Raw genomic sequence first — 27,683 nt, forward strand, 5'->3', positions numbered from 1 at the left:
CCTGCAAACAATTAAAGCTTACATTTCCATGTTATTTACATCTTTTGCACAAATTTGTAGTTGAAACTCTTTTGTGTTGTAAATTTTGATGTGTTGAAATGGAATGCTTTTTCTTGGTTTTGAACAAATATGGTCTTATCTATGAAATTTGAATCCTCTAGTTTGCAAGGTTCTTCTGCTTACGGCCATTCCACCCTTAGATCGCATGATCTCGTCTGATCTCAGAAGCTACCTAGGGTTGGGCCTGGTTAGTACATGAATGGGAGACTGTGTGGGAATACCAGGTGTTGTAAGCTTTTCCAGTCCTGCAAACAATTAAAGCTTACATTTCCATGTTATTTACATCTTTTGCACAAATTTGTAGTTGAAACTCTTTTGTGTTGTAAATTTTGATGTGTTGAAATGGAATGCTTTTTCTTGGTTTTGAACAAATATGGTCTTATCTATGAAATTTGAATCCTCTAGTTTGCAAGGTTCTTCTGCTTACGGCCATTCCACTCTTAGAATGCCTGATCTTGTCTGATCTCAGAAGCTAGCTAGGGTTGGGCCTGGTTAGTACTTGAATGGGAGACTGAATGGGAATACCAGGTGTTGTAAGCTTTTTCAATCCTGCAAACAAAGAAAGCTTACATTTCCATGTTATTTACATCTTTTGCACAAATTTGTAGTTGAAACTCTTTTGTTTTGTAAATGTTGATGTGTTAAAATGGAATGCTTTTTCTTGGTTTTGAACAAATATGGTCTTAGCTATGAAATTTGAATCCTCTAGTTTGCAAGGTTCTTCTGCTTACGGCCATTCCACCCTTAGAATGCCTGATCTTGTCTGATATCAGAAGCTACCTAGGGTTGGGTCTGGTTAGTACTTGAATGGGAGACTGAATGGGAATACCAGGTGTTGTAAGCTTTTTCAATCCTGCAAACAAAGAAAGCTTACATTTCCATTTTTTTTTCATCTTTTGCACAAATTTGTATTTGAAACTCTTTTGTGTTGTAAATGTTGATGTGTTGAAATGGAATGCTTTTTCTTGATTTTGAACAAATATGGTCTTAGCTATGAAATTTGAATCCTCTAGTTTGCAAGGTTCTTCTACTTACGGCCATTCCACCCTTAGATCGCCTGATCTTGTCTGATCTCAGAAGCTACCTAGGGTTGGGCCTGGTTAGTACTTGAATGGGAGACTGTTTGGGAATACCAGGTGTTGTAAGCTTTTCCAGTCCTGCAAACAATTAAAGCTTACATTTCCATGTTATTTACATCTTTTGCACAAATTTGTAGTTGAAACTCTTTTGTGTTGTAAATTTTGATGTGTTGAAATGGAATGCTTTTTCTTGGTTTTGAACAAATATGGTCTTATCTATGAAATTTGAATCCTCTAGTTTGCAAGGTTCTTCTGCTTACGGCCATTCCACCCTTAGAATGCCTGATCTTGTCTGATCTCAGAAGCTACCTAGGGTTGGGCCTGGTTAGTACTTGAATGGGAGACTGAATGGGAATACCAGGTGTTGTAAGCTTTTTCAATCCTGCAAACAAAGAAAGCTTACATTTCCATGTTATTTACATCTTTTGCACAAATTTGTAGTTGCAACTCTTTTGTGTTGTAAATGTTGATGTGTTAAAATGGAATGCTTTTTCTTGGTTTTGAACAAATATGGTCTTAGCTATGAAATTTGAATCCTCTAGTTTGCAAGGTTCTTCTGCTTACGGCCATTCCACCCTTAGATCCCCTGATCTCGTCTGATCTCAGAAACTATCTAGGGTTGGGCCTGGTTAGTACTTGAATGGGAGACTGGATGGGAATACCAGGTGTTGTAAGCTTTTCCAGTCCTGCAAACAATTAAAGCTTACATTTCCATGTTATTTACATCTTTTGCACAAATTTGTAGTTGAAACTCTTTTGTGTTGTAAATTTTGATGTGTTGAAATGGAATGCTTTTTCTTGGTTTTGAACAAATATGGTCTTATCTATGAAATTTGAATCCTCTAGTTTGCAAGGTTCTTCTGCTTGCGGCCATTCCACCCTTAGAATGCCTGATCTTGTCTGATCTCAGAAGCTACCTAGGGTTGGGCCTGGTTAGTACTTAAATGGGAGACTGAATGGGAATACCAGGTGTTGTAAGCTTTTTCAATCCTGCAAACAAAGAAAGCTTACATTTCCATGTTATTTACATCTTTTGCACAAATTTGTATTTGAAACTCTTTTGTGTTGTAAATGTTGATGTGTTGAAATGGAATGCTTTTTCTTGATTTTGAACAAATATGGTCTTAGCTATGAAATTTGAATCCTCTAGTTTGCAAGGTTCTTCTGCTTACGGCCATTCCACCCTTAGATCGCCTGATCTCGTCTGATCTCAGAAGCTACCTAGGGTTGGGCCTGGTTAGTACTTGAATGGGAGACTGTCTGGGAATACCAGGTGTTGTAAGCTTTTCCAGTCCTGCAAACAATTAAAGCTTACATTTCCATGTTATTTACATCTTTTGCACAAATTTGTAGTTGAAACTCTTTTGTGTTGTAAATTTTGATGTGTTGAAATGGAATGCTTTTTCTTGGTTTTGAACAAATATGGTCTTATCTATGAAATTTGAATCCTCTACTTTGCAAGGTTCTTCTGCTTACGGCCATTCCACCCTTAGAATGCCTGATCTTGTCTGATCTCAGAAGCTACCTAGGGTTGGGCCTGGTTAGTACTTGAATGGGAGACTGAATGGGAATACCAGGTGTTGTAAGCTTTTTCAATCCTGCAAACAAAGAAAGCTTACATTTCCATGTTATTTACATCTTTTGCACAAATTTGTAGTTGAAACTCTTTTGTGTTGTAAATGTTGATGTGTTAAAATGGAATGTTTTTTCTTGGTTTTGAACAAATATGGTCTTAGCTATGAAATTTGAATCCTCTAGTTTGCAAGGTTCTTCTGCTTACGGCCATTCCACCCTTAGATCGCCTGATCTCGTCTGATCTCAGAAGCTATCTAGGGTTGGGCCTGGTTAGTACTTGAATGGGAGACTGGATGGGAATACCAGGTGTTGTAAGCTTTTCCAGTCCTGCAAACAATTAAAGCTTACATTTCCATGTTATTTACATCTTTTGCACAAATTTGTAGTTGAAACTCTTTTGTGTTGTAAATGTTGATGTGTTAAAATGGAATGCTTTTTCTTGGTTTTGAACAAATATGGTCTTAGCTATGAAATTTGAATCCTCTAGTTTGCAAGGTTCTTCTGCTTACGACCATTCCACCTTTAGATCGCCTGATCTCGTCTGATCTCAGAAGCTATCTAGGGTTGGGCCTGGTTAGTACTTGAATGGGAGACTGGATGGGAATATCAGGTGTTGTAAGCTTTTCCAGTCCTGCAAACAATTAAAGCTTACATTTCCATGTTATTTACATCTTTTGCACAAATTTGTAGTTGAAACTCTTTTGTGTTGTAAATGTTGATGTGTTAAAATGGAATGCTTTTTCTTGATTTTGAACAAATATGGTCTTAGCTATGAAATTTGAATCCTCTAGTTTGCAAGGCTCTTCTGCTTACGGCCATTCCACCCTTAGATCGCCTGATCTCGTCTGATCTCAGAAGCTATCTAGGGTTGGGCCTGGTTAGTACTTGAATGGGAGACTGGATGGGAATACCAGGTGTTGTAAGCTTTTCCAGTCCTGCAAACAATTAAAGCTTACATTTCCATGTTATTTACATCTTTTGCACAAATTTGTAGTTGAAACTCTTTTGTGTTGTAAATGTTGATGTGTTAAAATGGAATGCTTTTTCTTGGTTTTGAACAAATATGGTCTTAGCTATGAAATTTGAATCCTCTAGTTTGCAAGGTTCTTCTGCTTACGACCATTCCACCTTTAGATCGCCTGATCTCGTCTGATCTCAGAAGCTACCTAGGGTTGGGCCTGGTTAGTACTTGAATGGGAGACTGTCTGGGAATACCAGGTGTTGTAAGCTTTTCCAGTCCTGCAAACAATTAAAGCTTACATTTCCATGTTATTTACATCTTTTGCACAAATTTGTAGTTGAAACTCTTTTGTGTTGTAAATTTTGATGTGTTGAAATGGAATGCTTTTTCTTGGATTTGAACAAATATGGTCTTAGCTATGAAATTTGAATCCTCTAGTTTGCAAGGTTCTTCTGCTTACGGCCATTCCACCCTTAGATCGCCTGATCTCGTCTGATCTCAGAAGCTATCTAGGGTTGGGCCTGGTTAGTACTTGAATGGGAGACTGTCTGGGAATACCAGGTGTTGTAAGCTTTTCCAGTCCTGCAAACAATTAAAGCTTACATTTCCATGTTATTTACATCTTTTGCACAAATTTGTAGTTGAAACTCTTTTGTGTTGTAAATTTTGATGTGTTGAAATGGAATGCTTTTTCTTGGTTTTGAACAAATATGGTCTTATCTATGAAATTTGAATCCTCTAGTTTGCAAGGTTCTTCTGCTTACGGCCATTCCACCCTTAGAACGCCTGATCTCGTCTGATCTCAGAAGCTACTTAGGGTTGGGCCTGGTTAGTACTTGAATGGGAGACTGGATGGGAATACCAGGTGTTGTAAGCTTTTCCAGTCCTGCAAACAATTAAAGCTTACATTTCCATGTTATTTACATCTTTTGCACAAATTTGTAGTTGAAACTCTTTTGTGTTGTAAATTTTGATGTGTTGAAATGGAATGCTTTTTCTTGGTTTTAAACAAATATGGTCTTAGCTATGAAATTTGAATCCTCTAGTTTGCAAGGTTCTTCTGCTTACGGCCATTCCACCCTTAGATCGCCTGATCTCGTCTGATCTCAAAAGCTACCTAGGGTTGGGCCTGGTTAGTACTTGAATGGGAGACTGTCTGGGAATACCAGGTGTTGTAAGCTTTTCCAGTCCTGCAAACAATTAAAGCTTACATTTCCATGTTATTTACATCTTTTGCACAAATTTGTAGTTGAAACTCTTTTGTGTTGTAAATTTTGATGTGTTGAAATGGAATGCTTTTTCTTGGTTTTGAACAAATATGGTCTTATCTATGAAATTTGAATCCTCTAGTTTGCAAGGTTCTTCTGCTTACGGCCATTCCACCCTTAGAATGCCTGATCTTGTCTGATCTCAGAAGCTACCTAGGGTTGGGCCTGGTTAGTACTTGAATGGGAGACTGAATGGGAATACCAGGTGTTGTAAGCTTTTTCAATCCTGCAAACAAAGAAAGCTTACATTTCCATGTTATTTACATCTTTTGCACAAATTTGTAGTTGCAACTCTTTTGTGTTGTAAATGTTGATGTGTTAAAATGGAATGCTTTTTCTTGGTTTTGAACAAATATGGTCTTAGCTATGAAATTTGAATCCTCTAGTTTGCAAGGTTCTTCTGCTTACGGCCATTCCACCCTTAGAATGCCTGATCTTGTCTGATCTCAAAAGCTACCTAGGGTTGGGCCTGGTTAGTACTTGAATGGGAGACTGAATGGGAATACCAGGTGTTGAAAGCTTTTTCAATCCTGCAAACAAAGAAAGCTTACATTTCCATTTTTTTTTCATCTTTTGCACAAATTTGTATTTGAAACTCTTTTGTGTTGTAAATGTTGATGTGTTGAAATGGAATGCTTTTTCTTGATTTTGAACAAATATGGTCTTAGCTATGAAATTTGAATCCTCTAGTTTGCAAGGTTCTTCTGCTTACGGCCATTCCACCCTTAGATCGCCTGATCTTGTCTGATCTCAGAAGCTACCTAGGGTTGGGCCTGGTTAGTACTTGAATGGGAGACTGAATGGGAATACCAGGTGTTGTAAGCTTTTCCAGTCCTGCAAACAAAGAAAGCTTACATTTCCATGTTATTTACATCTTTTGCACAAATTTGTAGTTGAAACTCTTTTGTGTTGTAAATGTTGATGTGTTAAAATGGAATGCTTTTTCTTGGTTTTGAACAAATATGGTCTTAGCTATGAAATTTGAATCCTCTAGTTTGCAAGGTTCTTCTGCTTACGGCCATTCCACCCTTAGATTGCCTGATCTCGTCTGATCTCAGAAGCTATCTAGGGTTGGGCCTGGTTAGTACTTGAATGGGAGACTGGATGGGAATACCAGGTGTTGTAAGCTTTTCCAGTCCTGCAAACAATTAAAGCTTACATTTCCATGTTATTTACATCTTTTGCACAAATTTGTAGTTGAAACTCTTTTGTGTTGTAAATTTTGATGTGTTGAAATGGAATGCTTTTTCTTGGTTTTGAACAAATATGGTCTTATCTATGAAATTTGAATCCTCTAGTTTGCAAGGTTCTTTTGCTTGCGGCCGTTCCACCCTTAGAATGCCTGATCTTGTCTGATCTCAGAAGCTACCTAGGGTTGGGCCTGGTTAGTACTTAAATGGGAGACTGAATGGGAATACCAGGTGTTGTAAGCATTTTCAATCCTGCAAACAAAGAAAGCTTACATTTCCATGTTATTTACATCTTTTGCACAAATTTGTATTTGAAACTGTTTTGTGTTGTAAATGTTGATGTGTTGAAATGGAATGCTTTTTCTTGATTTTGAACAAATATGGTCTTAGCTATGAAATTTGAATCCTCTAGTTTGCAAGGTTCTTCTGCTTACGGCCATTCCACCCTTAGAACGCCTGATCTCGTCTGATCTCAGAAGCTACCTAGGGTTGGGCCTGGTTAGTGCTTGAATGGGAGACTGAATGGGAATACCAAGTGTTGTAAGCTTTTCCAGTCCTGCAAACAATTAAAGCTTACATTTCCATGTTATTTACATCTTTTGCACAAATTTGTAGTTGAAACTCTTTTGTGTTGTAAATTTTGATGTGTTGAAATGGAATGCTTTTTCTTGGTTTTGAACAAATATGGTCTTATCTATGAAATTTGAATCCTCTAGTTTGCAAGGTTCTTCTGCTTACGGCCATTCCACCCTTAGAATGCCTGATCTTGTCTGATCTCAGAAGCTAGCTAGGGTTGGGCCTGGTTAGTACTTGAATGGGAGACTGAATGGGAATACCAGGTGTTGTAAGCTTTTTCAATCCTGCAAACAAAGAAAGCTTACATTTCCATGTTATTTACATCTTTTGCACAAATTTGTAGTTGAAACTCTTTTGTGTTGTAAATGTTGATGTGTTAAAATTGAATGCTTTTTCTTGGTTTTGAACAAATATGGTCTTAGCTATGAAATTTGAATCCTCTAGTTTGCAAGGTTCTTCTGCTTACGGCCATTCCACCCTTAGATCGCATGATCTCGTCTGATCTCAGAAGCTACCTAGGGTTGGGCCTGGTTAGTACATGAATGGGAGACTGTGTGGGAATACCAGGTGTTGTAAGCTTTTCCAGTCCTGCAAACAATTAAAGCTTACATTTCCATGTTATTTACATCTTTTGCACAAATTTGTAGTTGAAACTCTTTTGTGTTGTAAATTTTGATGTGTTGAAATGGAATGCTTTTTCTTGGTTTTGAACAAATATGGTCTTAGCTATGAAATTTGAATCCTCTAGTTTGCAAGGTTCTTCTGCTTACGGCCATTCCACCCTTAGATCGCCTGATCTCGTCTGATCTCAGAAGCTATCTAGGGTTGGGCCTGGTTAGTACTTGAATGGGAGACTGTCTGGGAATACCAGGTGTTGTAAGCTTTTCCAGTCCTGCAAACAATTAAAGCTTACATTTCCATGTTATTTACATCTTTTGCACAAATTTGTAGTTGAAACTCTTTTGTGTTGTAAATTTTGATGTGTTGAAATGGAATGCTTTTTCTTGGTTTTGAACAAATATGGTCTTATCTATGAAATTTGAATCCTCTAGTTTGCAAGGTTCTTCTGCTTACGGCCATTCCACCCTTAGAACGCCTGATCTCGTCTGATCTCAGAAGCTACTTAGGGTTGGGCCTGGTTAGTACTTGAATGGGAGACTGGATGGGAATACCAGGTGTTGTAAGCTTTTCCAGTCCTGCAAACAATTAAAGCTTACATTTCCATGTTATTTACATCTTTTGCACAAATTTGTAGTTGAAACTCTTTTGTGTTGTAAATTTTGATGTGTTGAAATGGAATGCTTTTTCTTGGTTTTAAACAAATATGGTCTTAGCTATGAAATTTGAATCCTCTAGTTTGCAAGGTTCTTCTGCTTACGGCCATTCCACCCTTAGATCGCCTGATCTCGTCTGATCTCAAAAGCTACCTAGGGTTGGGCCTGGTTAGTACTTGAATGGGAGACTGTCTGGGAATACCAGGTGTTGTAAGCTTTTCCAGTCCTGCAAACAATTAAAGCTTACATTTCCATGTTATTTACATCTTTTGCACAAATTTGTAGTTGAAACTCTTTTGTGTTGTAAATTTTGATGTGTTGAAATGGAATGCTTTTTCTTGGTTTTGAACAAATATGGTCTTATCTATGAAATTTGAATCCTCTAGTTTGCAAGGTTCTTCTGCTTACGGCCATTCCACCCTTAGAATGCCTGATCTTGTCTGATCTCAGAAGCTACCTAGGGTTGGGCCTGGTTAGTACTTGAATGGGAGACTGAATGGGAATACCAGGTGTTGTAAGCTTTTTCAATCCTGCAAACAAAGAAAGCTTACATTTCCATGTTATTTACATCTTTTGCACAAATTTGTAGTTGCAACTCTTTTGTGTTGTAAATGTTGATGTGTTAAAATGGAATGCTTTTTCTTGGTTTTGAACAAATATGGTCTTAGCTATGAAATTTGAATCCTCTAGTTTGCAAGGTTCTTCTGCTTACGGCCATTCCACCCTTAGAATGCCTGATCTTGTCTGATCTCAAAAGCTACCTAGGGTTGGGCCTGGTTAGTACTTGAATGGGAGACTGAATGGGAATACCAGGTGTTGAAAGCTTTTTCAATCCTGCAAACAAAGAAAGCTTACATTTCCATTTTTTTTTCATCTTTTGCACAAATTTGTATTTGAAACTCTTTTGTGTTGTAAATGTTGATGTGTTGAAATGGAATGCTTTTTCTTGATTTTGAACAAATATGGTCTTAGCTATGAAATTTGAATCCTCTAGTTTGCAAGGTTCTTCTGCTTACGGCCATTCCACCCTTAGATCGCCTGATCTTGTCTGATCTCAGAAGCTACCTAGGGTTGGGCCTGGTTAGTACTTGAATGGGAGACTGAATGGGAATACCAGGTGTTGTAAGCTTTTCCAGTCCTGCAAACAAAGAAAGCTTACATTTCCATGTTATTTACATCTTTTGCACAAATTTGTAGTTGAAACTCTTTTGTGTTGTAAATGTTGATGTGTTAAAATGGAATGCTTTTTCTTGGTTTTGAACAAATATGGTCTTAGCTATGAAATTTGAATCCTCTAGTTTGCAAGGTTCTTCTGCTTACGGCCATTCCACCCTTAGATTGCCTGATCTCGTCTGATCTCAGAAGCTATCTAGGGTTGGGCCTGGTTAGTACTTGAATGGGAGACTGGATGGGAATACCAGGTGTTGTAAGCTTTTCCAGTCCTGCAAACAATTAAAGCTTACATTTCCATGTTATTTACATCTTTTGCACAAATTTGTAGTTGAAACTCTTTTGTGTTGTAAATTTTGATGTGTTGAAATGGAATGCTTTTTCTTGGTTTTGAACAAATATGGTCTTATCTATGAAATTTGAATCCTCTAGTTTGCAAGGTTCTTTTGCTTGCGGCCGTTCCACCCTTAGAATGCCTGATCTTGTCTGATCTCAGAAGCTACCTAGGGTTGGGCCTGGTTAGTACTTAAATGGGAGACTGAATGGGAATACCAGGTGTTGTAAGCATTTTCAATCCTGCAAACAAAGAAAGCTTACATTTCCATGTTATTTACATCTTTTGCACAAATTTGTATTTGAAACTGTTTTGTGTTGTAAATGTTGATGTGTTGAAATGGAATGCTTTTTCTTGATTTTGAACAAATATGGTCTTAGCTATGAAATTTGAATCCTCTAGTTTGCAAGGTTCTTCTGCTTACGGCCATTCCACCCTTAGAACGCCTGATCTCGTCTGATCTCAGAAGCTACCTAGGGTTGGGCCTGGTTAGTGCTTGAATGGGAGACTGAATGGGAATACCAAGTGTTGTAAGCTTTTCCAGTCCTGCAAACAATTAAAGCTTACATTTCCATGTTATTTACATCTTTTGCACAAATTTGTAGTTGAAACTCTTTTGTGTTGTAAATTTTGATGTGTTGAAATGGAATGCTTTTTCTTGGTTTTGAACAAATATGGTCTTATCTATGAAATTTGAATCCTCTAGTTTGCAAGGTTCTTCTGCTTACGGCCATTCCACCCTTAGAATGCCTGATCTTGTCTGATCTCAGAAGCTAGCTAGGGTTGGGCCTGGTTAGTACTTGAATGGGAGACTGAATGGGAATACCAGGTGTTGTAAGCTTTTTCAATCCTGCAAACAAAGAAAGCTTACATTTCCATGTTATTTACATCTTTTGCACAAATTTGTAGTTGAAACTCTTTTGTGTTGTAAATGTTGATGTGTTAAAATTGAATGCTTTTTCTTGGTTTTGAACAAATATGGTCTTAGCTATGAAATTTGAATCCTCTAGTTTGCAAGGTTCTTCTGCTTACGGCCATTCCACCCTTAGATCGCATGATCTCGTCTGATCTCAGAAGCTACCTAGGGTTGGGCCTGGTTAGTACATGAATGGGAGACTGTGTGGGAATACCAGGTGTTGTAAGCTTTTCCAGTCCTGCAAACAATTAAAGCTTACATTTCCATGTTATTTACATCTTTTGCACAAATTTGTAGTTGAAACTCTTTTGTGTTGTAAATTTTGATGTGTTGAAATGGAATGCTTTTTCTTGGTTTTGAACAAATATGGTCTTATCTATGAAATTTGAATCCTCTAGTTTGCAAGGTTCTTCTGCTTACGGCCATTCCACTCTTAGAATGCCTGATCTTGTCTGATCTCAGAAGCTAGCTAGGGTTGGGCCTGGTTAGTACTTGAATGGGAGACTGAATGGGAATACCAGGTGTTGTAAGCTTTTTCAATCCTGCAAACAAAGAAAGCTTACATTTCCATGTTATTTACATCTTTTGCACAAATTTGTAGTTGAAACTCTTTTGTTTTGTAAATGTTGATGTATTAAAATGGAATGCTTTTTCTTGGTTTTGAACAAATATGGTCTTAGCTATGAAATTTGAATCCTCTAGTTTGCAAGGTTCTTCTGCTTACGGCCATTCCACCCTTAGAATGCCTGATCTTGTCTGATCTCAGAAGCTACCTAGGGTTGGGCCTGGTTAGTACTTGAATGGGAGACTGAATGGGAATACCAGGTGTTGTAAGCTTTTTCAATCCTGCAAACAAAGAAAGCTTACATTTCCATTTTTTTTTCATCTTTTGCACAAATTTGTATTTGAAACTCTTTTGTGTTGTAAATGTTGATGTGTTGAAATGGAATGCTTTTTCTTGATTTTGAACAAATATGGTCTTAGCTATGAAATTTGAATCCTCTAGTTTGCAAGGTTCTTCTGCTTACGGCCATTCCACCCTTAGATCGCCTGATCTTGTCTGATCTCAGAAGCTACCTAGGGTTGGGCTTGGTTAGTACTTGAATGGGAGACTGTTTGGGAATACCAGGTGTTGTAAGCTTTTCCAGTCCTGCAAACAATTAAAGCTTACATTTCCATGTTATTTACATCTTTTGCACAAATTTGTAGTTGAAACTCTTTTGTGTTGTAAATTTTGATGTGTTGAAATGGAATGCTTTTTCTTGGTTTTGAACAAATATGGTCTTATCTATGAAATTTGAATCCTCTAGTTTGCAAGGTTCTTCTGCTTGCGGCCATTCCACCCTTAGAATGCCTGATCTTGTCTGATCTCAGAAGCTACCTAGGGTTGGGCCTGGTTAGTACTTGAATGGGAGACTGAATGGGAATACCAGGTGTTGTAAGCTTTTTCAATCCTGCAAACAAAGAAAGCTTACATTTCCATGTTATTTACATCTTTTGCACAAATTTGTAGTTGAAACTCTTTTGTGTTGTAAATGTTGATGTGTTAAAATGGAATGCTTTTTCTTGGTTTTGAACAAATATGGTCTTAGCTATGAAATTTGAATCCTCTAGTTTGCAAGGTTCTTCTGCTTACGGCCATTCCACCCTTAGATCCCCTGATCTCGTCTGATCTCAGAAACTATCTAGGGTTGGGCCTGGTTAGTACTTGAATGGGAGACTGGATGGGAATACCAGGTGTTGTAAGCTTTTCCAGTCCTGCAAACAATTAAAGCTTACATTTCCATGTTATTTACATCTTTTGCACAAATTTGTAGTTGAAACTCTTTTGTGTTGTAAATTTTGATGTGTTGAAATGGAATGCTTTTTCTTGGTTTTGAACAAATATGGTCTTATCTATGAAATTTGAATCCTCTAGTTTGCAAGGTTCTTCTGCTTGCGGCCATTCCACCCTTAGAATGCCTGATCTTGTCTGATCTCAGAAGCTACCTAGGGTTGGGCCTGGTTAGTACTTAAATGGGAGACTGAATGGGAATACCAGGTGTTGTAAGCTTTTTCAATCCTGCAAACAAAGAAAGCTTACATTTCCATGTTATTTACATCTTTTGCACAAATTTGTATTTGAAACTCTTTTGTGTTGTAAATGTTGATGTGTTGAAATGGAATGCTTTTTCTTGATTTTGAACAAATATGGTCTTAGCTATGAAATTTGAATCCTCTAGTTTGCAAGGTTCTTCTGCTTACGGCCATTCCACCCTTAGAACGCCTGATCTCGTCTGATCTCAGAAGCTACCTAGGGTTGGGCCTGGTTAGTGCTTGAATGGGAGACTGAATGGGAATACCAGGTGTTGTAAGCTTTTCCAGTCCTGCAAACAATTAAAGCTTACATTTCCATGTTATTTACATCTTTTGCACAAATTTGTAGTTGAAACTCTTTTGTGTTGTAAATTTTGATGTGTTGAAATGGAATGCTTTTTCTTGGTTTTGAACAAATATGGTCTTATCTATGAAATTTGAATCCTCTAGTTTGCAAGGTTTTTCTGCTTACGGCCATTCCACCCTTAGAATGCCTGATCTTGTCTGATCTCAGAAGCTACCTAGGGTTGGGCCTGGTTAGTACTTGAATGGGAGACTGAATGGGAATACCAGGTGTTGTAAGCTTTTTCAATCCTGCAAACAAAGAAAGCTTACATTTCCATGTTATTTACATCTTTTGCACAAATTTGTAGTTGAAACTCTTTTGTGTTGTAAATGTTGATGTGTTAAAATGGAATGTTTTTTCTTGGTTTTGAACAAATATGGTCTTAGCTATGAAATTTGAATCCTCTAGTTTGCAAGGTTCTTCTGCTTACGGCCATTCCACCCTTAGATCGCCTGATCTCGTCTGATCTCAGAAGCTATCTAGGGTTGGGCCTGGTTAGTACTTGAATGGGAGACTGGATGGGAATACCAGGTGTTGTAAGCTTTTCCAGTCCTGCAAACAATTAAAGCTTACATTTCCATGTTATTTACATCTTTTGCACAAATTTGTAGTTGAAACTCTTTTGTGTTGTAAATGTTGATGTGTTAAAATGGAATGCTTTTTCTTGGTTTTGAACAAATATGGTCTTAGCTATGAAATTTGAATCCTCTAGTTTGCAAGGTTCTTCTGCTTACGACCATTCCACCTTTAGATCGCCTGATCTCGTCTGATCTCAGAAGCTACCTAGGGTTGGGCCTGGTTAGTACTTGAATGGGAGACTGTCTGGGAATACCAGGTGTTGTAAGCTTTTCCAGTCCTGCAAACAATTAAAGCTTACATTTCCATGTTATTTACATCTTTTGCACAAATTTGTAGTTGAAACTCTTTTGTGTTGTAAATTTTGATGTGTTGAAATGGAATGCTTTTTCTTGATTTTGAACAAATATGGTCTTATCTATGAAATTTGAATCCTCTAGTTTGCAAGGTTCTTCTGCTTACGGTCATTCCACCCTTAGAATGCCTGATCTTGTCTGATCTCAGAAGCTACCTAGGGTTGGGCCTGGTTAGTACTTGAATGGGAGACTGAATGGGAATACCAGGTGTTGTAAGCTTTTTCAATCCTGCAAACAAAGAAAGCTTACATTTCCATGTTATTTACATTTTTTGCACAAATTTGTAGTTGAAACTCTTTTGTGTTGTAAATGTTGATGTGTTAAAATGGAATGCTTTTTCTTGGTTTTGAACAAATATGGTCTTAGCTATGAAATTTGAATCCTCTAGTTTGCAAGGTTCTTCTGCTTACGGCCATTCCACCCTTAGATCGCCTGATCTCGTCTGATCTCAGAAGCTAGCTAGGGTTGGGCCTGGTTAGTACTTGAATGGGAGACTGTCTGGGAATACCAGGTGTTGTAAGCTTTTCCAGTCCTGCAAACAATTAAAGCTTACATTTCCATGTTATTTACATCTTTTGCACAAATCTGTAGTTGAAACTCTTTTGTGTTGTAAATTTTGATGTGTTGAAATGGAATGCTTTTTCTTGGTTTTGAAAAAATATGGTCTTATCTATGAAATTTGAATCCTCTAGTTTGCAAGGTTCTTCTGCTTACGGCCATTCCACCCTTAGAATGCCTGATCTTGTCTGATCTCAGAAGCTAGCTAGGGTTGGGCCTGGTTAGTACTTGAATGGGAGACTGAATGGGAATACCAGGTGTTGTAAGCTTTTTCAATCCTGCAAACAAAGAAAGCTTACATTTCCATGTTATTTACATCTTTTGCACAAATTTGTAGTTGAAACTCTTTTGTGTTGTAAATGTTGATGTGTTAAAATGGAATGCTTTTTCTTGGTTTTGAACAAATATGGTCTTAGCTATGAAATTTGAATCCTCTAGTTTGCAAGGTTCTTCTGCTTACGGCCATTCCACCCTTAGATCGCCTGATCTCGTCTGATCTCAGACGCTATCTAGGGTTGGGCCGGGTTAGTACTTGAATGGGAGACTGGATGGGAATACCAGGTGTTGTAAGCTTTTCCAGTCCTGCAAACAATTAAAGCTTACATTTCCATGTTATTTACATATTTTGCACAAATTTGTAGTTGAAACTCTTTTGTGTTGTAAATGTTGATGTGTTAAAATGGAATGCTTTTTCTTGGTTTTAAACAAATATGGTCTTATCTATGAAATTTGAATCCTCTAGTTTGCAAGGTTCTTCTGCTTACGGCCATTCCACCCTTAGATTGCCTGATCTCGTCTGATCTCAGAAGCTACCTAGGGTTGGGCCTGGTTAGTACATGAATGGGAGACTGTGTGGGAATACCAGGTGTTGTAAGCTTTTCCAGTCCTGCAAACAATTAAAGCTTACATTTCCATGTTATTTACATCTTTTGCACAAATTTGTAGTTGAAACTCTTTTGTGTTGTAAATTTTGACGTGTTGAAATGGAATGCTTTTTCTTGGTTTTGAACAAATATGGTTCTTATCTATGAAATTTGAATCCTCTAGTTTGCAAGGTTCTTCTGCTTATGGCCATTCCACCCTTAGAACGCCTGATCTCGTCTGATCTCAGAAGCTACCTAGGGTTGGGCCTGGTTAGTACTTGAATGGGAGACTGTCTGGGAATACCAGGTGTTGTAAGCTTTTCCAGTCCTGCAAACAATTAAAGCTTACATTTCCATGTTATTTACATCTTTTCCACAAATTTGTAGTTGAAACTCTTTTGTGTTGTAAATTTTGATGTGTTGAAATGGAATGCTTTTTCTTGGTTTTGAACAAATATGGTTCTTATCTATGAAATTTGAATCCTCTAGTTTGCAAGGTTCTTCTGCTTATGGCCATTCCACCCTTAGAACGCCTGATCTCGTCTGATCTCAGAAGCTACCTAGGGTTGGGCCTGGTTAGTACTTGAATGGGAGACTGTCTGGGAATACCAGGTGTTGTAAGCTTTTCCAGTCCTGCAAACAATTAAAGCTTACATTTCCATGTTATTTACATCTTTTCCACAAATTTGTAGTTGAAACTCTTTTGTGTTGTAAATTTTGATGTGTTGAAATGGAATACTTTTTCTTTGTTTTGAACAAATATGGTCTTATCTATGAAATTTGAATCCTCTAGTTTGCAAGGTTCTTCAGCTTATGGCCATTCCACCCTTAGAACGCATGATCTTGTCTGATCTCAGAAGCTACCTACGGTTGGGCCGGGTTAGTACTTGAATGGGAGAGTGGATGGGAATACCAGGTGTTGTAAGCTTTTCCAGTCCTGCAAACAATTAAAGCTTACATTTCCATGTTATTTACATCTTTTGCACAAATTTGTAGTTGAAACTCTTTTGTGTTGTAAATTTTGATGTGTTGAAATGGAATGCTTTTTCTTGGTTTTGAACAAATATGGTCTTATCTATGAAATTTGAATCCTCTAGTTTGCAAGGCTCTTCTGCTTACGGCCATTCCACCCTTAGAACGCCTGATCTTGTCTGATCTCAGAAGCTACCTAGGGTTGGGCCTGGTTAGTACTTGGATGGGAGACTGGATGGGAATACCAGGTGTTGTAAGCTTTTCCAGTCCTGCAAACAATTAAAGCTTACATTTCCATGTTATTTACATATTTTGCACAAATTTGTAGTTGAAACTCTTTTGTGTTGTAAATGTTGATGTGTTAAAATGGAATGCTTTTTCTTGATTTTGAACAAATATGGTCTTAGCTATGAAATTTGAATCCTCTAGTTTGCAAGGTTCTTCTGCTTACGGCCATTCCACCCTTAGATCGCCTGATCTCGTCTGATCTCAGAAGCTACCTAGGGTTGGGCCTGGTTAGTACTTGAATGGGAGACTGTCTGGGAATACCAGGTGTTGTAAGCTTTTCCAGTCCTGCAAACAATTAAAGCTTACATTTTCATGTTATTTACATCTTTTGCACAAATTTGTAGTTGAAACTCTTTTGTGTTGTAAATTTTGATGTGTTGAAATGGAATGCTTTTTCTTGGTTTTGAACAAATATGGTCTTATCTATGAAATTTGAATCCTCTAATTTGCAAGGTTCTTCTGCTTACGGCCATTCCACCCTTAGAATGCCTGATCTTGTCTGATCTCAGAAGCTACCTAGGGATGGGCCTGGTTAGTACTTGAATGGGAGACTGAATGGGAATACCAGGTGTTGTAAGCTTTTTCAATCCTGCAAACAAAGAAAGCTTACATTTCCATGTTATTTACATCTTTTGCACAAATTTGTAGTTGAAACTCTTTTGTGTTGTAAATGTTGATGTGTTAAAATGGAATGCTTTTTCTTGGTTTTGAACAAATATGGTCTTAGCTATGAAATTTGAATCCTCTAGTTTGCAAGGTTCTTCTGCTTACGGCCATTCCACCCTTAGAACGCCTGATCTCGTCTGCTCTCAGAAGCTACCTAGGGTTGGGCCTGGTTAGTACTTGAATGGGAGACTGAATGGGAATACCAGGTGTTGTAAGCTTTTCCAGTCCTGCAAACAATTAAAGCTTACATTTCCATGTTATTTACATATTTTGCACAAATTTGTAGTTGAAACTCTTTTGTGTTGTAAATGTTGATGTGTTAAAATGGAATGCTTTTTCTTGATTTTGAACAAATATGGTCTTAGCTATGAAATTTGAATCCTCTAGTTTGCAAGGTTCTTCTGCTTACGGCCATTCCACCCTTAGATCGCCTGATCTCGTCTGATCTCAGAAGCTACCTAGGGTTGGGCCTGGTTAGTACTTGAATGGGAGACTGTCTGGGAATACCAGGTGTTGTAAGCTTTTCCAGTCCTGCAAACAATTAAAGCTTACATTTCCATGTTATTTACATCTTTTGCACAAATTTGTAGTTGAAACTCTTTTGTGTTGTAAATTTTGATGTGTTGAAATGGAATGCTTTTTCTTGGTTTTGAACAAATATGGTCTTATCTATGAAATTTGAATCCTCTAATTTGCAAGGTTCTTCTGCTTACGGCCATTCCACCCTTAGAATACCTGATCTTGTCTGATCTCAGAAGCTACCTAGGGTTGGGCCTGGTTAGTACTTGAATGGGAGACTGAATGGGAATACCAGGTGTTGTAAGCTTTTTCAATCCTGCAAACAAAGAAAGCTTACATTTCCATGTTATTTACATCTTTTGCACAAATTTGTAGTTGAAACTCTTTTGTGTTGTAAATGTTGATGTGTTAAAATGGAATGCTTTTTCTTGGTTTTGAACAAATATGGTCTTAGCTATGAAATTTGAATCCTCTAGTTTGCAAGGTTCTTCTGCTTACGGCCATTCCACCCTTAGATCGCCTGATCTCGTCTGATCTCAGAAGCTATCTAGGGTTGGGCCTGGTTAGTACTTGAATGGGAGACTGGATGGGAATACCAGGTGTTGTAAGCTTTTCCAGTCCTGCAAACAATTAAAGCTTACATTTCCATGTTATTTACATCTTTTGCACAAATTTGTAGTTGAAACTCTTTTGTGTTGTAAATTTTGATGTGTTGAAATGGAATGCTTTTTCTTGGTTTTGAACAAATATGGTCTTAGCTATGAAATTTGAATCCTCTAGTTTGCAAGGTTCTTCTGCTTACGGCCATTCCACCCTTAGATCGCCTGATCTCGTCTGATCTCAGAAGCTATCTAGGGTTGGGTCTGGTTAGTACTTGAATGGGAGACTGGATGGGAATACCAGGTGTTGTAAGCTTTTCCAGTCCTGCAAACAATTAAAGCTTACATTTCCATGTTATTTACATCTTTTGCACAAATTTGTAGTTGAAACTCTTTTGTGTTGTAAATTTTGATGTGTTGAAATGGAATGCTTTTTCTTGGTTTTGAACAAATATGGTCTTATCTATGAAATTTGAATCCTCTAGTTTGCAAGGTTCTTCTGCTTATGGCCATTCCACCCTTAGAATGCCTGATCTTGTCTGATCTCAGAAGCTACCTAGGGTTGGGCCTGTTTAGTACTTGAATGGGAGACTGAATGGGAATACCAGGTGTTGTAAGCTTTTCCAGTCCTGCAAACAATTAAAGCTTACATTTCCATTTTATTTACATATTTTGCACAAATTTGTAGTTGAAACTCTTTTGTGTTGTAAATGTTGATGTGTTAAAATGGAATGCTTTTTCTTGATTTTGAACAAATTTGGTCTTAGCTATGAAATTTGAATCCTCTAGTTTGCAAGGTTCTTCTGCTTACGGCCATTCCACCCTTAGATCGCCTGATCTCCTCTGATCTCAGAAGCTACCTAGGGTTGGGCCTGGTTAGTACTTGAATGGGAGACTGTCTGGGAATACCAGGTGTTGTATGCTTTTCCAGTCCTGCAAACAATTAAAGCTTACATTTCCATGTTATTTACATCTTTTGCACAAATTTGTAGTTGAAACTCTTTTGTGTTGTAAATGTTGATGTGTTGAAATGGAATGCTTTTTCTTGGTTTTGAACAAATATGGTCTTAGCTATGAAATTTGAATCCTCTAGTTTGCAAGGTTCTTCTGCTTGCGGCCATTCCACCCTTAGATCGCCTGATCTTGTCTGATCTCAGAAGCTATCTAGGGTTGGGCCTGGTTAGTACTTGAATGGGAGACTGGATGGGAATACCAGGTGTTGTAAGCTTTTCCAGTCCTGCAAACAATTAAAGCTTACATTTCCATGTTATTTACATCTTTTGCACAAATTTGTAGTTGAAACTCTTTTGTGTTGTAAATTTTGATGTGTTGAAATGGAATGCTTTTTCTTGGTTTTGAACAAATATGGTCTTAGCTATGAAATTTGAATCCTCTAGTTTGCAAGGTTCTTCTGCTTACGGCCATTCCACCCTTAGATCGCCTGATCTCGTCTGATCTCAGAAGCTATCTAGGGTTGGGCCTGGTTAGTACTTGAATGGGAGACTGGATGGGAATACCAGGTGTTGTAAGCTTTTCCAGTCCTGCAAACAATTAAAGCTTACATTTCCATGTTATTTACATCTTTTGCACAAATTTGTAGTTGAAACTCTTTTGTGTTGTAAATTTTGATGTGTTGAAATGGAATGCTTTTTCTTGGTTTTGAACAAATATGGTCTTATCTATGAAATTTGAATCCTCTAGTTTGCAAGGTTCTTCTGCTTACGGCCATTCCACCCTTAGAACGCCTGATCTTGTCTGATCTCAGAAGCTACCTAGGGTTGGGCCTGGTTAGTACTTGGATGGGAGACTGAATGGGAATACCAGGTGTTGTAAGCTTTTCCAGTCCTGCAAACAATTAAAGCTTACATTTCCATGTTATTTACATATTTTGCACAAATTTGTAGTTGAAACTCTTTTGTGTTGTAAATGTTGATGTGTTAAAATGGAATGCTTTTTCTTGATTTTGAACAAATGTGGTCTTAGCTATGAAATTTGAATCCTCTAGTTTGCAAGGTTCTTCTGCTTACGGCCATTCCACCCTTAGATCGCCTGATCTCGTCTGATCTCAGAAGCTACCTAGGGTTGGGCCTGGTTAGTACTTGAATGGGAGACTTTCTGGGAATACCAGGTGATGTAAGCTTTTCCAGTCCTGCAAACAATTAAAGCTTACATTTCCATGTTATTTACATCTTTTGCACAAATTTGTAGTTGAAACTCTTTTGTGTTGTAAATTTTGATGTGTTGAAATGGAATGCTTTTTCTTGGTTTTGAACAAATATGGTCTTATCTATGAAATTTGAATCCTCTAGTTTGCAAGGTTCTTCTGCTTACGGCCATTCCGCCCTTAGAATGCCTGATCTTGTCTGATCTCAGAAGCTACCTAGGGTTGGGCCTGGTTAGTACTTAAATGGGAGACTGAATGGGAATACCAGGTGTTGTAAGCTTTTTCAATCCTGCAAACAAAGAAAGCTTACATTTCCATTTTTTTTTCATCTTTTGCACAAATTTGTATTTGAAACTCTTTTGTATTGTAAATGTTGATGTGTTAAAATGGAATGCTTTTTCTTGATTTTGAACAAATATGGTCTTAGCTATGAAATTTGAATCCTCTAGTTTGCAAGGTTCTTCTGCTTACGGCCATTCCACCCTTAGATCGCCTGATCTCGTCTGATCTCAGAAGCTACCTAGGGTTGGGCCTGGTTAGTACTTGAATGGGAGACTGTCTTGGAATACCAGGTGTTGTAAGCTTTTCCAGTCCTGCAAACAATTAAAGCTTACATTTCCATGTTATTTACATCTTTTGCACAAATTTGTAGTTGAAACTCTTTTGTGTTGTAAATTTTGATGTGTTGAAATGGAATGCTTTTTCTTGGTTTTGAACAAATATGGTCTTATCTATGAAATTTGAATCCTCTAGTTTGCAAGGTTCTTCTGCTTACGGCCATTCCACCCTTAGAATGCCTGATCTTGTCTGATCTCAGAAGCTAGCTAGGGTTGGGCCTGGTTAGTACTTGAATGGGAGACTGAATGGGAATACCAGGTGTTGTAAGCTTTTTCAATCCTGCAAACAAAGAAAGCTTACATTTCCATATTATTTACATCTTTTGCACAAATTTGTAGTTGAAACTCTTTTGTGTTGTAAATGTTGATGTGTTAAAATGGAATGCTTTTTCTTGGTTTTGAACAAATATGGTCTTAGCTTTGAAATTTGAATCCTCTAGTTTGCAAGGTTCTTCTGCTTACGGCCGTTCCACCCTTAGATCGCCTGATCTCGTCTGATCTCAGAAGCTATCTAGGGTTGGGCCTGGTTAGTACTTGAATGGGAGACTGGGTGGGAATACCAGGTGTTGTAAGCTTTTTCAATCCTGCAAACAAAGAAAGCTTACATTTCCATATTATTTACATCTTTTGCACAAATTTGTAGTTGAAACTCTTTTGTGTTGTAAATGTTGATGTGTTAAAATGGAATGCTTTTTCTTGGTTTTGAACAAATATGGTCTTAGCTTTGAAATTTGAATCCTCTAGTTTGCAAGGTTCTTCTGCTTACGGCTGTTCCACCCTTAGATCGCCTGATCTCGTCTGATCTCAGAAGCTATCTAGGGTTGGGCCTGGTTAGTACTTGAATGGGAGACTGGATGGGAATACCAGGTGTTGTAAGCTTTTCCAGTTCTGCAAACAATTAAAGCTTACATTTCCATGTTATTTACATATTTTGCACAAATTTGCAGTTGAAACTCTTTTGTGTTGTAAATGTTGATGTGTTAAAATGGAATGCTTTTTCTTGGTTTTAAACAAATATGGTCTTAGCTATGAAATTTGAATCCTCTAGTTTGCAAGGTTCTGCTGCTTACGGCCATTCCACCCTTAGATCGCCTGATCTCGTCTGATCTCAGAAGCTATCTAGGGTTGGGCCTGGTTAGTACTTGAATGGGAGACTGGATGGGAATACCAGGTGTTGTAAGCTTTTCCAGTCCTGCAAACAATTAAAGCTTACATTTCCATGTTATTTACATCTTTTGCACAAATTTGTAGTTGAAACTCTTTTGTGTTGTAAATTTTAATGTGTTGAAATGGAATTCTTTTTCTTGGTTTTAAACAAATATGGTCTTATCTATGAAATTTGAATCCTCTAGTTTGCAAGGTTCTTCTGCTTACGGCCATTCCACCCTTAGATCGCCTGATCTCGTCTGATCTCAGAAGCTACCTAGGGTTGGGCCTTGTTAGTACTTGAATGGGAGACTGAATGGGAATACAAGGTGTTGTAAGCTTTTCCAGTCCTGCAAACAATTAAAGCTTACATTTCCATGTTATTTACATATTTTGCACAAATTTGCAGTTGAAACTCTTTTGTGTTGTAAATGTTGATGTGTTAAAATGGAATGCTTTTTCTTGGTTTTGAACAAATATGGTCTTAGCTATGAAATTTGAATCCTCTAGTTTGCAAGGTTCTTCTGCTTACGGCCATTCCACCCTTAGATCGCCTGATCTCGTCTGATCTCAGAAGCTACCTAGGGTTGGGCCTGGTTAGTACTTGAATGGGAGATTGTCTGGGAATACCAGGTGTTGTAAGCTTTTCCAGTCCTGCAAACAATTAAAGCTTACATTTCCATGTTATTTACATCTTTTGCACAAATTTGTAGTTGAAACTCTTTTGTGTTGTAAATGTTGATGTGTTAAAATGGAATGCTTTTTCTTGGTTTTGAACAAATATGGTCTTATCTATGAAATTTGAATCCTCTAGTTTGCAAGGTTCTTCTGCTTACGGCCGTTCCACCCTTAGATCGCCTGATCTCGTCTGATCTCAGAAGCTATCTAGGGTTGGGCCTGGTTAGTACTTGAATGGGAGACTGTCTGGGAATACCAGGTGTTGTAAGCTTTTCCAGTCCTGCAAACAATTAAAGCTTACATTTCCATGTTATTTACATCTTTTGCACAAATTTGTAGTTGAAACTCTTTTGTGTTGTAAATTTTGATGTGTTGAAATGGAATGCTTTTTCTTGGTTTTGAACAAATATGGTCTTATCTATGAAATTTGAATCCTCTAGTTTGCAAGGTTCTTCTGCTTACGGCCATTCCACCCTTAGAATGCCTGATCTTGTCTGATCTCAGAAGCTACCTAGGGTTGGGCCTGGTTATTACTTGAATGGGAGACTGAATGGGAATACCAGGTGTTGTAAGCTTTTTCAATCCTGCAAACAAAGAAAGCTTACATTTCCATGTTATTTACATCTTTTGCACAAATTTGTAGTTGAAACTCTTTTGTGTTGTAAATGTTGATGTGTTAAAATGGAATGCTTTTTCTTGGTTTTGAACAAATATGGTCTTAGCTATGAAATTTGAATCCTCTAGTTTGCAAGGTTCTTCTGCTTACGGCCATTGCACCCTTAGATCCCCTGATCTCGTCTGATCTCAGAAGCTACCTAGGGTTGGGCCTGGTTAGTACTTGAATGGGAGACTTTCTGGGAATACCAGGTGTTGTAAGCTTTTCCAGTCCTGCAAACAATTAAAGCTTACATTTCCATGTTATTTACATCTTTTGCACAAATTTGTAGTTGAAACTCTTTTGTGTTGTAAATTTTGATGTGTTGAAATGGAATGCTTTTTCTTGGTTTTGAACAAATATGGTCTTAGCTATGAAATTTGAATCCTCTAGTTTGCACGATTCTTTTGCTTACGGCCATTCCACTCTTAGAACGCCTGATCTTGTCTGATCTCAGAAGCTACCTAGGGTTGGGCCTGGTTAGTACTTGAATGGGAGACAGTCTGGGAATACCAGGTGTTGTAAGCTTTTCCAGTCCTGCAAACAATTAAAGCTTACATTTCCATGTTATTTACATCTTTTGCACAAATTTGTAGTTGAAACTCTTTTGTGTTGTAAATGTTGATGTGTTAAAATGGAATGCTTTTTCTTGGTTTTGAACAAATATGGTCTTAGCTATGAAATTTGAATCCTCTAGTTTGCAAGGTTCTTCTGCTTACGGCCGTTCCACCCTTAGATCGCCTGATCTCGTCTGATCTCAGAAGCTATCTAGGGTTGGGCCTGGTTAGTACTTGAATGGGAGACTGTCTGGGAATACCAGGTGTTGTAAGCTTTTCCAGTCCTGCAAACAATTAAAGCTTACATTTCCATGTTATTTACATCTTTTGCACAAATTTGTAGTTGAAACTCTTTTGTGTTGTAAATTTTGATGTGTTGAAATGGAATGCTTTTTCTTGGTTTTGAACAAATATGGTCTTATCTATGAAATTTGAATCCTCTAGTTTGCAAGGTTCTTCTGCTTACGGCCATTCCACCCTTAGAATGCCTGATCTTGTCTGATCTCAGAAGCTACCTAGGGTTGGGCCTGGTTAGTATTTGAATGGGAGACTGAATGGGAATACCAGGTGTTGTAAGCTTTTTCAATCCTGCAAACAAAGAAAGCTTACATTTCCATGTTATTTACATCTTTTGCACAAATTTGTAGTTGAAACTCTTTTGTGTTGTAAATGTTGATGTGTTAAAATGGAATGCTTTTTCTTGGTTTTGAACAAATATGGTCTTAGCTATGAAATTTGAATCCTCTAGTTTGCAAGGTTCTTCTGCTTACGGCCATTCCACCCTTAGAACGCCTGATCTCGTCTGATCTCAGAAGCTACCTAGGGTTGGGCCTGGTTAGTACTTGAATGGGAGACAGTCTGGGAATACCAGGTGTTGTAAGATTTTCCAGTCCTGCAAACAATTAAAGCTTACATTTCCATGTTATTTACATCTTTTGCACAAATTTGTAGTTGAAACTCTTTTGTGTTGTAAATTTTGATGTGTTGAAATGGAATGCTTTTTCTTGGTTTTGAACAAATATGGTCTTAGCTATGAAATTTGAATCCTCTAGTTTGCAAGGTTCTTCCGCTTAAGGCCATTCCACCCTTAGAATGCCTGATCTTGTCTGATCTCAGAAGCTACCTAGGGTTGGGCCTGGTTAGTACTTGAATGGGAGACTGTCTGGGAATACCAGGTGTTGTAAGCTTTTCCAGTCCTGCAAACAATTAAAGCTTACATTTCCATGTTATTTACATCTTTTGCACAAATTTGTAGTTGAAACTCTTTTGTGTTGTAAATTTTGATGTGTTGAAATGGAATGCTTTTTCTTGGTTTTGAACAAATATGGTCTAATCTATGAAATTTGAATCCTCTAGTTTGCAAGGTTCTTCTGCTTACGGCCATTCCACCCTTAGATCGCCTGATCTCGTCTGATCTCAGAAGCTACCTAGGGTTGGGCCTGGTTAGTACTTGAATGGGAGACTGTCTGGGAATACCAGGTGTTGTAAGCTTTTCCAGTCCTGCAAACAATTAAAGCTTACATTTCCATGTTATTTACATCTTTTGCACAAATTTGTAGTTGAAACTCTTTTGTGTTGTAAATTTTGATGTGTTGAAATGGAATGCTTTTTCTTGGTTTTGAACAAATATGGTCTTAGCTATGAAATTTGAATCCTCTAGTTTGCAAGGTTCTTCTGCTTACGGCCATTCCACCCTTAGAATGCCTGATCTTGTATGATCTCAGAAGCTACCTAGGGTTGGGCCTGGTTAGTACTTAAATGGGAGACTGAATGGGAATACCAGGTGTTGTAAGCTTTTTCAATCCTGCAAACAAAGAAAGCTTACATTTCCATTTTTTTTTCATCTTTTGCACAAATTTGTATTTGAAACTCTTTTGTGTTGTAAATGTTGATGTGTTGAAATGGAATGCTTTTTCTTGATTTTAAACAAATATGGTCTTAGCTATGAAATTTGAATCCTCTAGTTTGCAAGGTTCTTCTGCTTACGGCCATTCCACCCTTAGAACGCCTGATCTCGTCTGCTCTCAGAAGCTACCTAGGGTTGGGCCTGGTTAGTACTTGAATGGGAGACTGAATGGGAATACCAGGTGTTGTAAGCTTTTTCAATCCTGCAAACAAAGAAAGCTTACATTTCCATGTTATTTACATCTTTTGCACAAATTTGTAGTTGAAACTCTTTTGTGTTGTAAATTTTGATGTGTTGAAATGGAATGCTTTTTCTTGGTTTTGAACAAATATGGTCTTATCTATGAAATTTGAATCCTCTAGTTTTCAAGGTTCTTCTGCTTACGGCCATTCCACCCTTAGATCGCCTGATCTCATCTGATCTCAGAAGCTACCTAGGGTTGGGCCTGGTTAGTACTTGAATGGGAGACTGTCTGGGAATACCAGGTGTTGTAAGCTTTTCCAGTCCTGCAAACAATTAAAGCTTACATTTACATGTTATTTACATCTTTTGCACAAATTTATAGTTGAAACTCTTTTGTGTTGTAAATTTTGATGTGTTGAAATGGAATGCTTTTTCTTGGTTTTGAACAAATATGGTCTTAGCTATGAAATTTGAATTCTCTAGTTTGCACGATTCTTCTGCTTACGGCCATTCCACTCTTAGAACGCCTGATCTTGTCTGATCTCAGAAGCTACCTAGGGTTTGGCCTGGTTAGTACTTGAATGGGAGACTGTCTGGGAATACCAGGTGTTGTAAGCTTTTCAATCCTGCAAACAATGAAAGCTTACATTTCCATGTTATTTACATCTTTTGCACAAATTTGTAGTTGAAACTCTTTTGTGTTGTAAATGTTGATGTGTTAAAATGGAATGCTTTTTCTTGATTTTGAACAAATATGGTCTTAGCTATGAAATTTGAATCCTCTAGTTTGCAAGGTTCTTCTGGTTACAGCCATTCCACCCTTAGATCGCCTGATCTCGTCTGATCTCAGAAGCTACCTAGGGTTGGGCCTGGTTAGTACTTGAATGGGAGACAGTTTGGGAATACCAGGTGTTGTAAGCTTTTCCAGTCCTGCAAACAATTAAAGCTTACATTTCCATGTTATTTACATCTTTTGCACAAATTTGTAGTTGAAACTCTTTTGTGTTGTAAATTTTGATGTGTTGAAATGGAATGCTTTTTCTTGGTTTTGAACAAATATGGTCTTATCTATGAAATTTGAATCCTCTAGTTTGCAAGGTTCTTCTGCTTAAGGCCATTCCACCCTTAGAATGCCTGATCTTGTCTGATCTCAGAAGCTAGCTAGGTTTGGGCCTGGTTAGTACTTGAATGGGAGACTAAATGGGAATACCAGGTGTTGTAAGCTTTTTCAATCCTGCAAACAATTAAAGCTTACATTTCCATGTTATTTACATCTTTTGCACAAATTTGTAGTTGAAACTCTTTTGTGTTGTAAATTTTGATGTGTTGAAATGGAATGCTTTTTCTTGGTTTTGAACAAATATGGTCTTATCTATGAAATTTGAATCCTCTAGTTTGCAAGGTTCTTCTGCTTAAGGCCATTCCACCCTTAGAATGCCTGATCTTGTCTGATCTCAGAAGCTAGCTAGGTTTGGGCCTGGTTAGTACTTGAATGGGAAACTAAATGGGAATACCAGGTTTTGTAAGCTTTTTCAATCCTGCAAACAAAGAAAGC

The 27,683-nt window shown here is 37.7% G+C and overlaps 89 pseudogenes; all 89 read left to right on the plus strand.

Annotated features, from left to right (window-relative positions):
• The first annotated feature begins 177 nt into the window (after window positions 1–177).
• On the plus strand, window positions 178–296 carry LOC140566904 (5S ribosomal RNA; annotated as a pseudogene).
• Window positions 297–481: 185 nt separating this feature from the next.
• Window positions 482–600, plus strand: LOC140566597 (5S ribosomal RNA; annotated as a pseudogene).
• A 185-nt stretch (window positions 601–785) lies between these two features.
• On the plus strand, window positions 786–904 carry LOC140567973 (5S ribosomal RNA; annotated as a pseudogene).
• Window positions 905–1,089: 185 nt separating this feature from the next.
• LOC140566493 (5S ribosomal RNA) lies at window positions 1,090–1,208 on the plus strand (annotated as a pseudogene).
• Window positions 1,209–1,393: 185 nt separating this feature from the next.
• Window positions 1,394–1,512, plus strand: LOC140573247 (5S ribosomal RNA; annotated as a pseudogene).
• A 185-nt stretch (window positions 1,513–1,697) lies between these two features.
• Window positions 1,698–1,816, plus strand: LOC140566563 (5S ribosomal RNA; annotated as a pseudogene).
• Window positions 1,817–2,001: 185 nt separating this feature from the next.
• Window positions 2,002–2,120, plus strand: LOC140566910 (5S ribosomal RNA; annotated as a pseudogene).
• A 185-nt stretch (window positions 2,121–2,305) lies between these two features.
• LOC140568497 (5S ribosomal RNA) lies at window positions 2,306–2,424 on the plus strand (annotated as a pseudogene).
• A 185-nt stretch (window positions 2,425–2,609) lies between these two features.
• On the plus strand, window positions 2,610–2,728 carry LOC140573248 (5S ribosomal RNA; annotated as a pseudogene).
• Window positions 2,729–2,913: 185 nt separating this feature from the next.
• Window positions 2,914–3,032, plus strand: LOC140571131 (5S ribosomal RNA; annotated as a pseudogene).
• Window positions 3,033–3,217: 185 nt separating this feature from the next.
• On the plus strand, window positions 3,218–3,336 carry LOC140571974 (5S ribosomal RNA; annotated as a pseudogene).
• Window positions 3,337–3,521: 185 nt separating this feature from the next.
• LOC140571132 (5S ribosomal RNA) lies at window positions 3,522–3,640 on the plus strand (annotated as a pseudogene).
• A 185-nt stretch (window positions 3,641–3,825) lies between these two features.
• On the plus strand, window positions 3,826–3,944 carry LOC140568549 (5S ribosomal RNA; annotated as a pseudogene).
• A 185-nt stretch (window positions 3,945–4,129) lies between these two features.
• Window positions 4,130–4,248, plus strand: LOC140567407 (5S ribosomal RNA; annotated as a pseudogene).
• A 185-nt stretch (window positions 4,249–4,433) lies between these two features.
• Window positions 4,434–4,552, plus strand: LOC140568557 (5S ribosomal RNA; annotated as a pseudogene).
• A 185-nt stretch (window positions 4,553–4,737) lies between these two features.
• LOC140571477 (5S ribosomal RNA) lies at window positions 4,738–4,856 on the plus strand (annotated as a pseudogene).
• Window positions 4,857–5,041: 185 nt separating this feature from the next.
• On the plus strand, window positions 5,042–5,160 carry LOC140573249 (5S ribosomal RNA; annotated as a pseudogene).
• A 185-nt stretch (window positions 5,161–5,345) lies between these two features.
• LOC140567956 (5S ribosomal RNA) lies at window positions 5,346–5,464 on the plus strand (annotated as a pseudogene).
• Window positions 5,465–5,649: 185 nt separating this feature from the next.
• LOC140573064 (5S ribosomal RNA) lies at window positions 5,650–5,768 on the plus strand (annotated as a pseudogene).
• Window positions 5,769–5,953: 185 nt separating this feature from the next.
• LOC140572214 (5S ribosomal RNA) lies at window positions 5,954–6,072 on the plus strand (annotated as a pseudogene).
• Window positions 6,073–6,257: 185 nt separating this feature from the next.
• On the plus strand, window positions 6,258–6,376 carry LOC140567813 (5S ribosomal RNA; annotated as a pseudogene).
• A 185-nt stretch (window positions 6,377–6,561) lies between these two features.
• On the plus strand, window positions 6,562–6,680 carry LOC140566914 (5S ribosomal RNA; annotated as a pseudogene).
• Window positions 6,681–6,865: 185 nt separating this feature from the next.
• Window positions 6,866–6,984, plus strand: LOC140573152 (5S ribosomal RNA; annotated as a pseudogene).
• A 185-nt stretch (window positions 6,985–7,169) lies between these two features.
• On the plus strand, window positions 7,170–7,288 carry LOC140566905 (5S ribosomal RNA; annotated as a pseudogene).
• A 185-nt stretch (window positions 7,289–7,473) lies between these two features.
• LOC140567420 (5S ribosomal RNA) lies at window positions 7,474–7,592 on the plus strand (annotated as a pseudogene).
• Window positions 7,593–7,777: 185 nt separating this feature from the next.
• Window positions 7,778–7,896, plus strand: LOC140568558 (5S ribosomal RNA; annotated as a pseudogene).
• Window positions 7,897–8,081: 185 nt separating this feature from the next.
• Window positions 8,082–8,200, plus strand: LOC140571478 (5S ribosomal RNA; annotated as a pseudogene).
• Window positions 8,201–8,385: 185 nt separating this feature from the next.
• Window positions 8,386–8,504, plus strand: LOC140573251 (5S ribosomal RNA; annotated as a pseudogene).
• Window positions 8,505–8,689: 185 nt separating this feature from the next.
• Window positions 8,690–8,808, plus strand: LOC140567958 (5S ribosomal RNA; annotated as a pseudogene).
• Window positions 8,809–8,993: 185 nt separating this feature from the next.
• On the plus strand, window positions 8,994–9,112 carry LOC140573065 (5S ribosomal RNA; annotated as a pseudogene).
• A 185-nt stretch (window positions 9,113–9,297) lies between these two features.
• On the plus strand, window positions 9,298–9,416 carry LOC140572215 (5S ribosomal RNA; annotated as a pseudogene).
• Window positions 9,417–9,601: 185 nt separating this feature from the next.
• LOC140567814 (5S ribosomal RNA) lies at window positions 9,602–9,720 on the plus strand (annotated as a pseudogene).
• Window positions 9,721–9,905: 185 nt separating this feature from the next.
• LOC140566916 (5S ribosomal RNA) lies at window positions 9,906–10,024 on the plus strand (annotated as a pseudogene).
• A 185-nt stretch (window positions 10,025–10,209) lies between these two features.
• Window positions 10,210–10,328, plus strand: LOC140573153 (5S ribosomal RNA; annotated as a pseudogene).
• A 185-nt stretch (window positions 10,329–10,513) lies between these two features.
• On the plus strand, window positions 10,514–10,632 carry LOC140566906 (5S ribosomal RNA; annotated as a pseudogene).
• Window positions 10,633–10,817: 185 nt separating this feature from the next.
• LOC140566598 (5S ribosomal RNA) lies at window positions 10,818–10,936 on the plus strand (annotated as a pseudogene).
• Window positions 10,937–11,121: 185 nt separating this feature from the next.
• LOC140573252 (5S ribosomal RNA) lies at window positions 11,122–11,240 on the plus strand (annotated as a pseudogene).
• Window positions 11,241–11,425: 185 nt separating this feature from the next.
• LOC140566152 (5S ribosomal RNA) lies at window positions 11,426–11,544 on the plus strand (annotated as a pseudogene).
• A 185-nt stretch (window positions 11,545–11,729) lies between these two features.
• Window positions 11,730–11,848, plus strand: LOC140566607 (5S ribosomal RNA; annotated as a pseudogene).
• Window positions 11,849–12,033: 185 nt separating this feature from the next.
• Window positions 12,034–12,152, plus strand: LOC140566564 (5S ribosomal RNA; annotated as a pseudogene).
• A 185-nt stretch (window positions 12,153–12,337) lies between these two features.
• On the plus strand, window positions 12,338–12,456 carry LOC140566912 (5S ribosomal RNA; annotated as a pseudogene).
• Window positions 12,457–12,641: 185 nt separating this feature from the next.
• Window positions 12,642–12,760, plus strand: LOC140572350 (5S ribosomal RNA; annotated as a pseudogene).
• A 185-nt stretch (window positions 12,761–12,945) lies between these two features.
• On the plus strand, window positions 12,946–13,064 carry LOC140573253 (5S ribosomal RNA; annotated as a pseudogene).
• A 185-nt stretch (window positions 13,065–13,249) lies between these two features.
• Window positions 13,250–13,368, plus strand: LOC140571133 (5S ribosomal RNA; annotated as a pseudogene).
• Window positions 13,369–13,553: 185 nt separating this feature from the next.
• LOC140568551 (5S ribosomal RNA) lies at window positions 13,554–13,672 on the plus strand (annotated as a pseudogene).
• Window positions 13,673–13,857: 185 nt separating this feature from the next.
• Window positions 13,858–13,976, plus strand: LOC140566181 (5S ribosomal RNA; annotated as a pseudogene).
• Window positions 13,977–14,161: 185 nt separating this feature from the next.
• Window positions 14,162–14,280, plus strand: LOC140567156 (5S ribosomal RNA; annotated as a pseudogene).
• A 185-nt stretch (window positions 14,281–14,465) lies between these two features.
• Window positions 14,466–14,584, plus strand: LOC140573154 (5S ribosomal RNA; annotated as a pseudogene).
• A 185-nt stretch (window positions 14,585–14,769) lies between these two features.
• LOC140572527 (5S ribosomal RNA) lies at window positions 14,770–14,888 on the plus strand (annotated as a pseudogene).
• A 185-nt stretch (window positions 14,889–15,073) lies between these two features.
• Window positions 15,074–15,192, plus strand: LOC140566004 (5S ribosomal RNA; annotated as a pseudogene).
• Window positions 15,193–15,378: 186 nt separating this feature from the next.
• LOC140566219 (5S ribosomal RNA) lies at window positions 15,379–15,497 on the plus strand (annotated as a pseudogene).
• Window positions 15,498–15,683: 186 nt separating this feature from the next.
• Window positions 15,684–15,802, plus strand: LOC140566230 (5S ribosomal RNA; annotated as a pseudogene).
• A 489-nt stretch (window positions 15,803–16,291) lies between these two features.
• On the plus strand, window positions 16,292–16,410 carry LOC140571290 (5S ribosomal RNA; annotated as a pseudogene).
• Window positions 16,411–16,595: 185 nt separating this feature from the next.
• LOC140568498 (5S ribosomal RNA) lies at window positions 16,596–16,714 on the plus strand (annotated as a pseudogene).
• A 185-nt stretch (window positions 16,715–16,899) lies between these two features.
• LOC140566552 (5S ribosomal RNA) lies at window positions 16,900–17,018 on the plus strand (annotated as a pseudogene).
• Window positions 17,019–17,203: 185 nt separating this feature from the next.
• On the plus strand, window positions 17,204–17,322 carry LOC140571907 (5S ribosomal RNA; annotated as a pseudogene).
• A 185-nt stretch (window positions 17,323–17,507) lies between these two features.
• LOC140568499 (5S ribosomal RNA) lies at window positions 17,508–17,626 on the plus strand (annotated as a pseudogene).
• A 185-nt stretch (window positions 17,627–17,811) lies between these two features.
• On the plus strand, window positions 17,812–17,930 carry LOC140572245 (5S ribosomal RNA; annotated as a pseudogene).
• Window positions 17,931–18,115: 185 nt separating this feature from the next.
• Window positions 18,116–18,234, plus strand: LOC140571134 (5S ribosomal RNA; annotated as a pseudogene).
• A 185-nt stretch (window positions 18,235–18,419) lies between these two features.
• LOC140572740 (5S ribosomal RNA) lies at window positions 18,420–18,538 on the plus strand (annotated as a pseudogene).
• Window positions 18,539–18,723: 185 nt separating this feature from the next.
• On the plus strand, window positions 18,724–18,842 carry LOC140567226 (5S ribosomal RNA; annotated as a pseudogene).
• A 185-nt stretch (window positions 18,843–19,027) lies between these two features.
• Window positions 19,028–19,146, plus strand: LOC140572606 (5S ribosomal RNA; annotated as a pseudogene).
• Window positions 19,147–19,331: 185 nt separating this feature from the next.
• Window positions 19,332–19,450, plus strand: LOC140566630 (5S ribosomal RNA; annotated as a pseudogene).
• A 185-nt stretch (window positions 19,451–19,635) lies between these two features.
• LOC140571136 (5S ribosomal RNA) lies at window positions 19,636–19,754 on the plus strand (annotated as a pseudogene).
• A 185-nt stretch (window positions 19,755–19,939) lies between these two features.
• On the plus strand, window positions 19,940–20,058 carry LOC140571179 (5S ribosomal RNA; annotated as a pseudogene).
• Window positions 20,059–20,243: 185 nt separating this feature from the next.
• Window positions 20,244–20,362, plus strand: LOC140570417 (5S ribosomal RNA; annotated as a pseudogene).
• A 185-nt stretch (window positions 20,363–20,547) lies between these two features.
• LOC140566403 (5S ribosomal RNA) lies at window positions 20,548–20,666 on the plus strand (annotated as a pseudogene).
• Window positions 20,667–20,851: 185 nt separating this feature from the next.
• On the plus strand, window positions 20,852–20,970 carry LOC140571404 (5S ribosomal RNA; annotated as a pseudogene).
• Window positions 20,971–21,155: 185 nt separating this feature from the next.
• On the plus strand, window positions 21,156–21,274 carry LOC140573156 (5S ribosomal RNA; annotated as a pseudogene).
• Window positions 21,275–21,459: 185 nt separating this feature from the next.
• On the plus strand, window positions 21,460–21,578 carry LOC140572647 (5S ribosomal RNA; annotated as a pseudogene).
• A 185-nt stretch (window positions 21,579–21,763) lies between these two features.
• On the plus strand, window positions 21,764–21,882 carry LOC140566076 (5S ribosomal RNA; annotated as a pseudogene).
• A 185-nt stretch (window positions 21,883–22,067) lies between these two features.
• LOC140571137 (5S ribosomal RNA) lies at window positions 22,068–22,186 on the plus strand (annotated as a pseudogene).
• Window positions 22,187–22,371: 185 nt separating this feature from the next.
• On the plus strand, window positions 22,372–22,490 carry LOC140572303 (5S ribosomal RNA; annotated as a pseudogene).
• A 185-nt stretch (window positions 22,491–22,675) lies between these two features.
• LOC140571473 (5S ribosomal RNA) lies at window positions 22,676–22,794 on the plus strand (annotated as a pseudogene).
• Window positions 22,795–22,979: 185 nt separating this feature from the next.
• Window positions 22,980–23,098, plus strand: LOC140571408 (5S ribosomal RNA; annotated as a pseudogene).
• Window positions 23,099–23,283: 185 nt separating this feature from the next.
• Window positions 23,284–23,402, plus strand: LOC140567434 (5S ribosomal RNA; annotated as a pseudogene).
• Window positions 23,403–23,587: 185 nt separating this feature from the next.
• Window positions 23,588–23,706, plus strand: LOC140573027 (5S ribosomal RNA; annotated as a pseudogene).
• Window positions 23,707–23,891: 185 nt separating this feature from the next.
• On the plus strand, window positions 23,892–24,010 carry LOC140566423 (5S ribosomal RNA; annotated as a pseudogene).
• Window positions 24,011–24,195: 185 nt separating this feature from the next.
• Window positions 24,196–24,314, plus strand: LOC140571409 (5S ribosomal RNA; annotated as a pseudogene).
• Window positions 24,315–24,499: 185 nt separating this feature from the next.
• Window positions 24,500–24,618, plus strand: LOC140566981 (5S ribosomal RNA; annotated as a pseudogene).
• Window positions 24,619–24,803: 185 nt separating this feature from the next.
• On the plus strand, window positions 24,804–24,922 carry LOC140572626 (5S ribosomal RNA; annotated as a pseudogene).
• A 185-nt stretch (window positions 24,923–25,107) lies between these two features.
• On the plus strand, window positions 25,108–25,226 carry LOC140567131 (5S ribosomal RNA; annotated as a pseudogene).
• Window positions 25,227–25,411: 185 nt separating this feature from the next.
• On the plus strand, window positions 25,412–25,530 carry LOC140568500 (5S ribosomal RNA; annotated as a pseudogene).
• Window positions 25,531–25,715: 185 nt separating this feature from the next.
• On the plus strand, window positions 25,716–25,834 carry LOC140566958 (5S ribosomal RNA; annotated as a pseudogene).
• A 185-nt stretch (window positions 25,835–26,019) lies between these two features.
• On the plus strand, window positions 26,020–26,138 carry LOC140571908 (5S ribosomal RNA; annotated as a pseudogene).
• Window positions 26,139–26,323: 185 nt separating this feature from the next.
• LOC140572455 (5S ribosomal RNA) lies at window positions 26,324–26,442 on the plus strand (annotated as a pseudogene).
• Window positions 26,443–26,627: 185 nt separating this feature from the next.
• LOC140567037 (5S ribosomal RNA) lies at window positions 26,628–26,746 on the plus strand (annotated as a pseudogene).
• Window positions 26,747–26,930: 184 nt separating this feature from the next.
• Window positions 26,931–27,049, plus strand: LOC140566711 (5S ribosomal RNA; annotated as a pseudogene).
• A 185-nt stretch (window positions 27,050–27,234) lies between these two features.
• On the plus strand, window positions 27,235–27,353 carry LOC140568264 (5S ribosomal RNA; annotated as a pseudogene).
• Window positions 27,354–27,683: the final 330 nt, after the last annotated feature.

The sequence above is a fragment of the Salminus brasiliensis genome, chromosome 11, assembly GCF_030463535.1.
Source record: "Salminus brasiliensis chromosome 11, fSalBra1.hap2, whole genome shotgun sequence".
Taxonomy (NCBI): domain Eukaryota; kingdom Metazoa; phylum Chordata; class Actinopteri; order Characiformes; family Bryconidae; genus Salminus; species Salminus brasiliensis.